Source organism: Lytechinus variegatus, chromosome 4, assembly GCF_018143015.1.
Source record: "Lytechinus variegatus isolate NC3 chromosome 4, Lvar_3.0, whole genome shotgun sequence".
Taxonomy (NCBI): Eukaryota; Metazoa; Echinodermata; class Echinoidea; order Temnopleuroida; family Toxopneustidae; genus Lytechinus; species Lytechinus variegatus.
The window spans coordinates 35236375-35249810 of record NC_054743.1 but is presented as its reverse complement, the minus strand read 5'-3'; positions in this window follow the sequence as shown (position 1 = coordinate 35249810).

Below are 13436 nucleotides of genomic sequence, written 5' to 3'. Positions count from 1 at the left end.
TGGCCGCTATAATCTGATTTTTTTGTTGGATTTAAAGGGAGTAGTCCTCACAAAAGACTGAAGTTTTAAGTTTATGTTAGATTTTATATATAAACAATACAAGGATCTCGTGTGGTCTTAATATACATGTATAATGCGAGCACGAAGCGCGAGCTAAAATTCTTTGATATTTTATGTCCTTAGAACTGAAGATTCTGATCATTTTTCATAATCATGGACTAAGATAAGTATGCAACTAAACAATGCGAGCGCGAGCCGAAATTTTATTATAGTAACGTCAAAAGGGTTTTAACAATTTGTAAATCAAACAAAATAGTGAAAGCTTGATGTGTGCGCTGAAATATTGTGTGCAAATTGATTTCAGAACTAGATATATTAAGTGTCTTTTAATCCTATTGAATGGGATTCATTACACAGGCAATGCGAGCGCGAAGCGCGAGCGAATTCTTTTATATAAAGTCTATTTTCCAATTCTTCCCCTCACCCTTTTTCTTGTTTCCTTTCTGGGTCGGGCCGGCCGTCACGAGGCTGTAAATTACACATCCGAGGTATAATACCTCTTTCTTATATACTTTATTTCTGTTTTTCGTAGTTTCTATCAAGTTAAAGAGTACACTTTTTTCTGCAGGTTGTCAAAAAATAGGGGGGCCGGGGCCGGCTCGGCCCCCTCCTGGATCCACGCCTGCAACATTTTGTAATTTATCCAAAATCGAATTTCGGCTCCAACGTATATCCACTAACATTATCACGACAGAGTGTGGTTTCATGCAGGGGAACGCCAGTGAGGAGTTTTCGCATCGTGGTGCAGAACTCTTTCAAGAACATAGAAAATATATTATCAAATGCCCTTCATGACAATGGTCAACGAAGAAGTCTTTATCGAAAATTAGTGTATCAAAGCAGCAGTTTCGTCCTGGAAACTGGACAAACGACATATTATTTGCAATATTTCGTCTGCTCCGAAACTTAGGTTGAACTGCTCTTCCGGTTCACACATTTTCGATAAAGCCTCTCAGTTGTTCATTGTCATTTGACAGGCATTTTTATTACATTTACCTTGTTCATGAATTCGTTCAGCGCGGCGGTGCAAAAGAACACAAATGCTTGGGATTTTAATGGCATGTTCCAACAGTAACATGAATGGTTGTTCGAAGTTCGCCCGAATATCCTGTAGTTTTGGGAAGATCTACGATGTTGTATTTCAGTCGCGTGTTATCCTTGTATTCTGACTGGTCGTATAGCCCTTCACTCGAAGCACGGCATTCGCAAATACGCTGTGAGATATTCGCGCAAACAGCACAAGAATTGTTTTACTAATAATTAATTGCTATGGAAGATTCGGGAAAAAAATATCCGAATCTGGACTTTATGCCATTTTTTCGACATTTCGAGTCCCTCACAAATTTCTTCACATATTATCCCTCGATGGGAACCGCGATTTAAATAGCGAAAAATATTGCATAATGTCTTGAGTAGATTATTGAACATTCGAAATTCAGAGATTGGTTCAATCACAGAGAGACGATAGCCCCTCAACTAATTTGGTTTCTGAATCCAAAGTCACAAAATGGCAAAAGGAAGACCAATGAAAATGAGATGGGATTAACCAACTTCCCTGTTTATTGCACATGTCCTTCACGGGAATGTTTAAGTGATTGGCTCATTCACAAAGAAGCTACAGGAATTTAACATCAAGACTTTCAAATGGCTTGAACCATCACAGAGCCAGACACAGATACAGACAAGGCATAGCTAGCATCAAATGTTCTGAATCAAATGTCACAAAAAGCCGTGTTACATTATTTTGATCCAGAACATTCATAAAACAGTCAATTTACTTCTTGAGATCTTAATTTCAGAATGATAATCTTAAACACTCCGTCGATCCATAATAGGCGCATGTACAAGTGTGTACGGGGAGGGGCAGTGCAGCAATCTGACACAGTCATTGTCGAGCTATCTGTGGCAAGGTGAATTTAGGATCGGCGAATACAAGACATGGATGATTTATCTCTTTTTATTGTGCGGAAAATAAAGCATGAATCGACATGACGGTGGTTTAATATACAGAAGATGTTTGAATATGATGTCATTCCAATTTATTCTCCATCCATATGTCAACGCGCGGTGATCTAATGGGTGAAGGTCCATGCGCAATAGACAAGAAATATGAATCGGATTATTATCTGTGAAACCTGATCCCCGGGGCATCCCCCGCGTTCCCATCATCCTCCTCCTTTACACGGTAAACCGTTTGGGAAAATAGCACCTGTACAGCGCGCATGTGATATATTTCGAAAAGTTTATACCCATCCCATTGTGGGGACGACACGGTGGTCCTCTGTTGCACCGTTCATTCATGTTATATTGATACGGCCGCAGGAAAGGTAATAAAAAAAAACGATCTCATGTTCAGGATCAAGTTGCGTTGGAAAATAAATGAAGATTGAAGAGCCTTTGAAAGCTTGTTTATTATGTAGGACATGTGATTAATGCGAACTTTCTTGGAACCATAATAGTTACGATACACACTTAAAATGTTGGGCAACATACTGTCCACTGTGTTGGGTAATGTATGTTGGTATATATATACATATATATATATATATATATATATATATATATATATATATATATATATATATATATATATATATATATATATATATATATATATATATATATATATATATATATATATATGGCAATTATTGAGCAAATTTATTACCCAATTATTAGTTTTTATAACCAAATTTTGGCAGATTTTAACCAATAATTGTGTGGACAGTATGTCGCCGATGGTTGGTTAAAAGTCGGGCACTTTTTGCCCAACTATTTTAAGAGTGTATAGTATGATGTCATGGATTGAATCACCAAAACAATAAAAAATGCATACTTTTAAATCCTTCATGTATCATGATTATATGGTTTATCGTCAGAAAAGAAGAAGAAAAAAAACAAAACAATGAATATTATAATATCAACAACAGCAACAATATCCAAGCATGCCACCATAAAGCACCTTTCACAATTGGTGGTGCGACTGCTTACAACCTTTGCGATTGTGTGCAATACATATATTGTGACCAAAATGATTTATTTATTTATTTTACATCTTTATACAGGGTAACCAATTCAGCTATACACGATAAAAACATTAACAAAGATAAAAAGCTGGTTTGCAATCGGGTCCTGTTAATCAAAATACAGACAAGTTATAAAGTACATAATATGCAAAATACACAAGAAATAAATCTTTAAAAATCCCAACCCTCTGTGCTGCCGTCATCAGATTCATCAGAAACACACAAACACACAGAAGCACCAAAACCCCACACCCACACACATACACCCCCCATCACATTCTGCAGAATCGTTACTTTCTTGTAACATATAATAATCAATTAAACATTATGATTATATATCGACAGGAGCGAAAACAAATTATACAAATACGATACAATTAAGATACAAATGGTGTGGGAATATTTTTAAGAATTCAGAAGTCGTTTGAATATTACTATTGATTGAGCAGATCGAGTGTCTTGATATAAACAGTTCCATTCACTTATGCCTACCGGTATAAATGTGTTTATGTGCAAGAGCGATTGTGAAAGCCCTTTTAATACATATTATACAAACTACACGTTAGGTCACCAATGCAAAGGAGCAACAAAATAGACACCCTTTCATAAGATCCATGAACTTGTTAAAAGAGAAAAGAGTAACTTCATGATAGGTCCATGGTAAAACAAAATTGTCGTTACATTATGTTACAATAACACTTTTTTAACTTGATCCATTTGGCCTGATGTTCATAATGAAAGTGGCCCATGTTTACCCAAATTTGAAGCATAGTTTGAATAAAAAGTAAGTTCTTACACAACAAAGCAGTGGCGTAATGAGCCCCCCAAAATAAGGGGTCTGATATGGCGATCGAGCAAAATTTGTAAAAAGTTGCGAGTGAACGAAACTAGCGAACAAAAATGTCGATATTTTCATTACAAAAACACCATTTTGTGATAGATTTCGACATAATATTCAGAAAATAATATTATATTTAAACTTTTCCTTTCTTTTCTTTTATCTTTTTTTTCTTGGTCGTGAAATTTTGTGGTGGTGCAAGCGCCCAAGCCCCTGCCATAGGTACACCACTGCAACAGACTAATTAAACATGAGTAAACACAATTCTTGAATCCGTCCATGTTGGAAGCTAAACATTCTAAAGGAAATATATTAGCAGGAAGGGAATTCCACAGCCAAGCCGTTGTTATATAAAGATTGAGGAAGAGATAGGGGCCGCAGGGGGCTGCAGGGGCTTCAGCCCCCGCACTTTCCCCCAAAACCGTGAACAAAAACGTAAAAATTACCATCTGATTATGATTTTTGCATGGTCAGCCCCCCTCCCCCACCCCCACTTTCAAAACCGTTCCGCGGCCTCTGAGATAAGTGGACGAATTGAGGACTTTGTAGGGGCAAGCAGCTGCCGAAGAACGTGATCGAACATTGGGGGCCAATGGGTGGTGCCGTGGCCGAGTGGTCAAATGCACCTGACTTGGCATTTGAAAGTCAGGGGTTCGATCCCCAGCCACGACACCTCTGCCCGTGAGCATGGATTTAAAATTCCTTTAACCTACATTCAAATAAATGGAAATGATACACGTTTTCTTGGCAACTATATGTGCACTTGTTTAAAAGAAAAATGAGGACTTCAGACAGCTCAAGTGACGTTTTAAGGAAAAAGTGACGGTGCAAGGTACAGATCGATAGATACAATAATCTCCAATACTCCAATGGATATACTCCAGTTTTGATAGGGTCTTCAATTCTTAAAAGGCGGAGGGCTGCCGCGTTTCTATGTTGGCTGTCCAGAAGCGCGAATGCACTGGTACCTGCTCCAGCCCAAATCGGACATGCGTACTTCATCAAGGGCCTAAGTGTCTTGTGTAATATTTTAAAAAAAGTTAATCTTGTCTTGGATTGAAGGAGATCTCTTGACAGGCTATGGATGTCCTCTGCAGCCTCTTTTTGAGAGGCAAGGCATGTGATGAAAAGCCCAGGTCAAAGTAGTATTGGTGATGGTGACACCAACGACAAAGGAGGGTGAAACGCCTGGATGGTTTTAGGGCAGAAGTCTTGAAGAAGATAGTTTTTTTTTTCGCTTTTTGCTGATGACCGAATCTTCTGTCTTGCTCACATTAAAGGTGATACACCAATCTGTTGCCCATTTTTCAATTTCGAACAAGACAGCCACTGTGAAGACTTTCAGCAAAGAAAGTTCTTTCATAATATTTTTTATAACAAAATACAGGGTTTAAGTCATCAGCAAAGAGGTGAAGATCATTCTTAAAGGGGAAGTTCACCCTGACAAAAAGTTTATTGTAAAAATAGCAGAAAAAATAATAAAACATATTGCCGAAGGTTTGAGGAAAATTCATCAAATAATTAAAAAGTTATTAGAATTTCAATTATTTGATTTGTGACGTCATATGCGAGCAGCATCCCTACATAGCGAATGGTAAAAAATCAATGAAATTTCATTTTCTCAGAAAATTGAAAATGGTTTTCGCTGTACCTTTTGTATATCAATAGACAAATCATTTCACATCCGACCGTGAATAGAAAACAAAATTAAGTCGTAAGGAACCATACAAAATATGAAATTCATGCATTTTATATTACAGAACACATGGGGAAGCTGCTCGTTGATGACGTCACAAATCCAAAACTTTGAACTCTAATAACATTCTTACTCTTTAACGGATTTTCCTCAAACCTTCACCAATATTTTTCACTATTTTTTCGGCTATTTTTACAACAAAGTTTTCTTCAGGGTGAACTTCCCCTTTAAATGGGAATTCAGGTTGTCGTCGAAGTACATAAGGAAGAGCAGGGGCCCTGGTACATCTCCCTGTGGCACACCAGCGGATCGGGTCTTGCATGTTGAAGTACAGCCATCAAGAACAAAAGCCTGCTGCGTATTGGTTCATAACGAAGAAAGCATATGATGTCCCCAGTTTTGTCCGAAGACCAGGGAGTCAAACTTGGTCAAAGGCTTCTCTCGCCATGTCGGTGTCTATAGAGCTACTGTATATTACTGATTTTTATACTGACTTCATGTGAGTCATGGGCGATAAAAAACGTGCCAACAGTGGATCTTCCCGGAACCTATATTTTGCATCGCTCAGAAGTTGGTGTTGTTCTAGATGTTTCCAGATTTGGTTGCCAATCATTCTCTCCATTACTTTCGTGATGATGGAAAGAAGAGATATGGATTGTGGCTAGATGGATGTTTTTTGTTCTCTTCCTTTTGCACAGCTACGCAGAGGGCATGGTTTGGCTGCTCAAGGATATCAGGGGCCCGTTTCATAGAGAGTTGGTTGCAACTGTTGTCACTTTGCCATTGTGGCAACTACCATGGAAACCTTGATTGTGATTGGCTGCTGAGCCCTGTTACCATGGTAGTTGTCATAATGGCAAAGTTACAAAACATGTAACTCTTTATGGAACGGGCCCCAGGTATCCAGTACCCAAACCATGCATGCCCTCGAACCATACAGAGTGGAAAACTTGTCGCGGTCATTGAATGAATCCTTGCTTGGAACCCATTCACTTCACCTGGGTTAGATTTTCCAGAGGGGGGGGGGGAGCAAACTCGTCCGCCAAAAAATTTGACAAGCCAAAAAAAGAAGAAAAAAAAAACCTTCAACCACATCATGTAAAGGACATTTCGCACAGGTCTTCAAGTTCATAGTAGGGGCCACTTGTGGCTCGTCAGGGATCAGTTATGACTTGTCAGGGATCAGTTATGACTCGCCAGGGGGGCAGGGATACGTCCCTTGCATGGGTTGTGACTCATCAGGGGGGCAGACTGCCCCCCATAGATACGCTAGTAACCTGGGTCATGTGAGTTGAGTGCAGCACAATGTAGATCAATTTCTTGCTGAAGGAACCATGCCAAGGCTGGGTTTCGAGCCCATGAAAGTCAGAACCGCTATAGTCTACGACGCGGGAGACTTTTATTATCAATGACCGCATTCCCTTGCTACGAGCAACACTACCGTTTGTCGATTTAATAGGGTTTTTTTAACGAATGAGACCACCTCTAATAATGAACCTTAAACGAGAAATCTGTGTTTTCGAAGTAAGAGTATCGATCACCGGTGAGTTGGTTGGCTCAGTCGGTAGAGCTCCCGTCTCACAACCGGGAGGTCAGGGGTTCAAACCTCGGCCGCGTCAGACCAAAAGACGTGAAGAGATGGAGTTGCTGCTACCCTGTGTGGCGTCCAACGATTTAAGGGATATTGTCGATCTGAAGCTGTACAATAGCTGCCGGGCCAACGATCAATTCGACACAATGAATTTTGGGAGTATTTGTTTCAGATTTCTGTTTCGAACAACAAAATGTGGACCTTCTTCTTTATGAATAGCAGCCCTTATGAATTTTGGTCGATCATAAAGGTTCCCATTAGATTGATGAGACCACCCTTTCAGCTTTGGGCTAAACGGGATACTATTCTTGAAAAATGTAAGTAAGAGAGGCGAGCGAGCCGCATGGAATCAAAATTAACTTTGTTAGAAATTTAGCCTGACGAAAGCCATATTTGCCAGATATTTCAAAGAAATTCGATGAAAATAATGATGTTGAAAAAATAAAACTAATTGAAAATTAGGACTTTTCTTTCTTTTTTTTCGAGGGAGGGGGTCAGCATCCTCCATACCCAAGTATTCCGGTCAAGATCTGACGATAAAGGTAGAAAGTTCTCCATTTATTTACAGATAGAATATTCTTTTACCCATTTAAAGAAAAAAAAACGGGTGTGAATTCTAATAGAATATTAAAAACAGGAGAGAAACACACTTGACCATGCTACATGCTAGTGGTTATTTATGCGTTGTTAACTATGTACATAATGGTAGTTTAATTCGACGCTTTCTACGCACTCACCCTAAAGCGGTACATCACCGATTTAGCTCCGTTCTGTGGTTGAGGCGTATGGTCGGATTTAACCCTAATATGAATGGAATTATCCATTTGAAAATGAATGCTTATAATCTCCAAAGTCAATAGTGGTATGGTGTGCGACATACACGACCGATCGATTGAAATATGGAGGGAAAAGGGTGACTCGTAGAGGACCCGGAGTTATTTGGTGAGTTAATACCGGCCCAGAGGTACGCGTAAGAGAGTGGTCTCAGAGCTAGGCCGACTGAATCATGAAGTTCTCTCACCTCACCCTCATCTAAGATGAAATCGGTTAAAACTCGTTTTATATACCGAGTTCGTTAACAGAAATCATATTTGCGGCGGATTAGGGGAGGGGGCTACGATCCCTTTAGGCAGAACTGGGCCTATTCATCATCATCATCGTCGTTGTCATCATATTTTGTTCAGCATCGCGTCACCATCAAATTCGTTATAACTTTCATCACCGCCGCCACTGCCACCACCATAATCATCATTATCGTCGTCACCATCACAATCCTCCTTCTTCTCCTCCTCATCACCATCATCACGACCATCATTATCATTATCATCATCACGACCATCATTATCATCATCATCATCATCATCATCACCATTGACATTATAATCATAATCATCTTCAACATCATCAACGTCATCATTATCATTATAACCCTCATCTTCATCATTATCATCATCATCATCATCATCGTCGTCACCGTCATCATCATCATCATCATCATCACATTCACCATAACTACCACTTCCACCACCCTCATTATCATCGTCACCATCACCATACTCCTCCTTTTTCTTCTCCTACTCCTTCTCCTCATCATCGTCACCACCATCATCACCGCCATCATCATCGTCATCATTCCCTTCTATTTACAGTTGTTTTATTTTTGTCAGTCGATTCATTGACCATTTTCACGCTTCATAAGGCTTCTTAGGCGCCAAACCATCGTTACATGAATGAACATTTTGGTATATACATTTACCACAAGAAAAGATCACTACGAACGGCTTTGTAAAACACCCAGCTGGTGGCGATATTCTCTATTTTATTCAGTAGACGAAGACAGTCCCCTCTCCGCCCATTCCTCACGTGCAACCAGAATACGATCACATTCCTAATCATCGAACATAGTACAAACTTTTGACTTATTGGCATTTTTTTATCGATAGGATTTTAACGAAAAGGGATTAAAGTTGTATAGCTTTGAAAATAATGTTTCTACAAGGAGCCACGGACGCCTCAGACATTCTTTCGTACAATGCATCCGTTGATACATAATTATGATTCACATTTATTGGATCAATTCTGGCCCTGGAAATTTTTTATGATTTCTCTAATAGTTGTATAATTACGAACATTCATTTGTCAATCCAACTAACAAATATTCATCTGTATCACCAAAAACTTATCTTCACTATTTCATTATGCATGATGTATTGATTCTGATTTAGAACCCCCCCCCCGGGGGGGGGGCTTCCGGCTTCAGTATGTGTCGCGGGATATAATAATGTCATCCCAATTTATCTCATGTTTTGTTGGTTCAGTCTTCACACAGAAAATTGCACCAACCCTATTTAAAAATACGGGAAATTGCAGAGCTCGATTAAAAAAAATGCATTTCAAACAAGTTTAATAGCTTGAACCGCGGACTATTTTAGCAGACAGTCATGGACTTAACGTGACGAGGCTCTTTAACATGTTTATAGACAATCATGCTTCAAATGATATGAAGAATGCAGCGATGAAATTTTGACAATAAAAAAAGAACAAATTATTGAAAGCTTGTTGGAATTTGAAATGACCTCTAAACCCATGTTAGTTATAAATGAGAGGATTTAACTTAATTGTCTTGCAACATGTATACGCATTGGATGTGACTGGTTGTGTGATGTGCTTTAAAATGATTTTTTTTTTAATCTCGCTAGATCGCTGCTCTCGCTCGAAATTAACATTGATCGACGAGCACCAGTATAGAATGCAGTAATAACACTTATTTCTTTGCAAAAAAACACCCATCACCAGTGACTTGCTGGTAGCTTTGTTGCTTATTTTCCAGGTACTGGAGAGAAAGGCCTTTGAAAATAATAATAGCCATTGCAGGATTTGCAACAGTCATGCATCGACATTATCAACATCGTGCGGCTTTACTGCATTGTGTTATTATTTGCGTATCAAATTACTATATTCGCCAAATCTGTAACCGCTAAAATGCTTGTAGCCCGTCCAGATATTGCATGACCAGTCCATTTCGTCCCCGGCGGACCACGACGAAACATGCTGGGAGTGCCGGCTATACAACAACGCGCCTGAAACCCGCCGGCACGCCGAAATGACAAAATTCGCGGAACCAGCTACTATGAAACTCTCTTTCCACGTCTCTCTTTTTTCCTTTTTTTTCTGCAGGATACATGAGCTGGGCAAGGATAAAAGTGGGCATATGTGTCAGTAATTCGTCGCTAATTTACCCCGGGGGGACTTTTTCACTTGAGTTTGCCAGTGCTTTACACGGCTTCGATAACTGTATCCTACAGACCATATCAGGACGCAGAGCTTTCGTCAACACTCTCGCTCGGCATGCCAGATGGCTGCCATCTTTCCTTTTCTCTCTCTCTTTCCGTCCACTTCCCTGTCTTAAACAATCTTTCTTTCTCACCAAAGCTTGTCACATAAACCATCAACTTGGTGTGGGTTTCCCCGATGCAACAGCGAGCTCGACATATCACTTCAATCCGTGTCTTTTGAAACAAGGCTGCAGATTTAAATGGGCAGGGTTAGCCGGTGTCGACTGGGCCCGTTGCGTCCGCGTCAACATTCACAACCAAGTCCTACTCATGCGTGGTCGTCGCGACCCAAGAACAATCCGCACAAAACATTTTATTAACATTTTTTTCGATTCGTCTGTCATTTTTTTCCTTTGATGATGAATTAGCATGAAAGCGACGGCCACGCGCCTTCATAGCTACAACTAAAACAACTATAATTGAGCCGATTCAAAACAAGCCATCCGCTTGTTCGTAGGAGAAGCGATTTATCACTTCTATTTGCGATTTTATGATGGGGAAAAAGGCGCGAGCGCGGACACCTTAATAAATCATTAGCTACTCTTATTCAGGAATACGTTATTATGATAACACACTAATTGGCCATTAAAACATACAGCTCTTTTAAGAACAAACATACATAATTTCTTTATCATTGATTATGTTGATGATTTAATATTTTAATATTAAATGTTTGATATTGTTATGTTAAAATTGTAAAGGTAAAATGACAGAGGGCAAAGTGACAAAGGAGCACGATGTTCGTGATACAATCTGAAGTAAACGTATTAATTTCATGCCATCTGACAAAGACACACCTCCCATTTGACATCAAGTCATCTATAAACAAAGATCAGTGAAGTAATAAACCGCACAGCTTAAAGATACATTGAAGAATGTTGCCTGTTTGTATGAATGGGAGCGAAGCGAGAAAACCAACAACAAATCGAAATTTCAAAGGAATAATTTTGTAACAATCTAATTCTATGAAGAATTTATGGTAATATAACTGTAATTAAACATTTCGAATCAACCAACGATTCACGTGGACATGGTGAATGTGAAACAAATGCCTCCGAGAAATACTGATAATGATTTGACATGAAAATGTTATTAGGCCAGTGCCCCCCCTCCCCCATTAAAAAAAGGTGGGGGTGATTTGAAAACTTGAGCCTGGCGTGGACAAAAACATCGGAGGAAGGGGTGGCTTTTCAATCATGTTCCCGGTTAACGCATAAACGTATCCGAGTATCCGAGCTGAAGGAGTACGGTTTTAATCCCTAATCATTCCTCACTAGAGTATCTTGTCTCACGAACACGCTATACGGTGCCGTTGCATGTTCGCCAGTGCTACGCAGTTACATCGTACAAATTCTAATCGTGCTTCATACAGCTCTATATATTTTCATCTCTTTTCAACCTCTTGCTCCAACTTTACTCATTATATTTTTGAATGAAAATTCACCGCCAATAAATATTTTCACTCCCGGAAGCACACTCAGACCAGGGACCCGTTGCATATAAAAGTTACCATTATCGTAATAAAAAATAATAATAATAATATAGGATATTTATACTGCGCACATATCCACCTTGTTAGGTGCTCAAGGCGCTCCTATGTTACCCGGCTAATCTAGGCGTTCATAGCGCACACAGCTTCTTAAGGAATTACTTCCTACCGGTACCCATTTACCTCACCTGGGTTGAGTGCAGCACAACTTTACCATCCAATGGTAACTTGCATGGAATCCTAGATTCTGATTGGTTGTTGATCATCGTTACCATGGTAGTTACCATTGGGGCAAAGTTACCATAATGGCAACGTTTATGCAACGAGCCCCAGACGTTTGTATAGCCAAGCTGGAAAACTAAGCCAGGGGCCATGCAATTATGTGTAAGGGTGCACAGAAAAAACTGTGGTGTTAACCGGTGTACATAGAGGACCACACTAGTTATTTTACACCGGTGTTAAATTGGTGGTGTAAGTTTCACACCTATAGGTGTTATTACAACACCTTTGGTTGTTACATTTACACTCTTTGGTGTTATGTCTAATCTCTATAGTGTGTAATTTTAACACCTCAGGGTGTGGTCCTCTATTTTAACAAATTGGTGTCAGTTTTAACACCACAGTATTTACAGTGTGTGTGTGTCCCCAAAAATCCAAAAGTGGGGGGTCACAATAATGCATCTATCTTTTTCCCCCTCTTTGTCTCCTCTCGTGTTTTGTTTTGCTTTTGTTTTTAAATGAAGCGGGAGAGAGGTATCTGGCACGCCTAGTGAATATACCACGATTTTAAGAGAAATACATTAGTTCAATTCAGTTACCGTATTTCAGATCTCGTGGATGTGTCCGGTTGGTATACCTTTCATGGAATCAGCTACTGGTGTAAAACTTGAAACATTATCGTAAAAAGTTTGATTGTTTCAGTAAGATACTCCTGCATATAAATATAATGTAACACGCCATTCAGACAGAGCTTGTATCATTTTGGAAACCTATGACTTCGTAAGACCGTATCATATATAGGTTTGCAATCAATTGCTGAATGCCAATGCCCAATCGAGATAATTCTTGCATGTGCACTTTGTTAAAAACACTGATCAGGATCCAATTAGAAATTTTCTTTCATACAATTCATTGTAAACCTCACGGGGACCAGATTGAATTAACTGTTGTACTAAGCCAGTTCGTAGTTCCTTTCTGCGCATGATCAAAAGATTCTACGCATGATCAGAGGAAGGTCATTTTTTTCTATATTTCATATCCTTTGTTTACAAATATCGCAATTAAAGACTTTTCTAAAATCAGAGACACTTTCTTTTCGCTTATAAATCAGAAATTCTCACTCTAATGATGGCATAATAGTAGAATTAAAATGCACCACAAAACAGCTCCCCAAATCTGAAT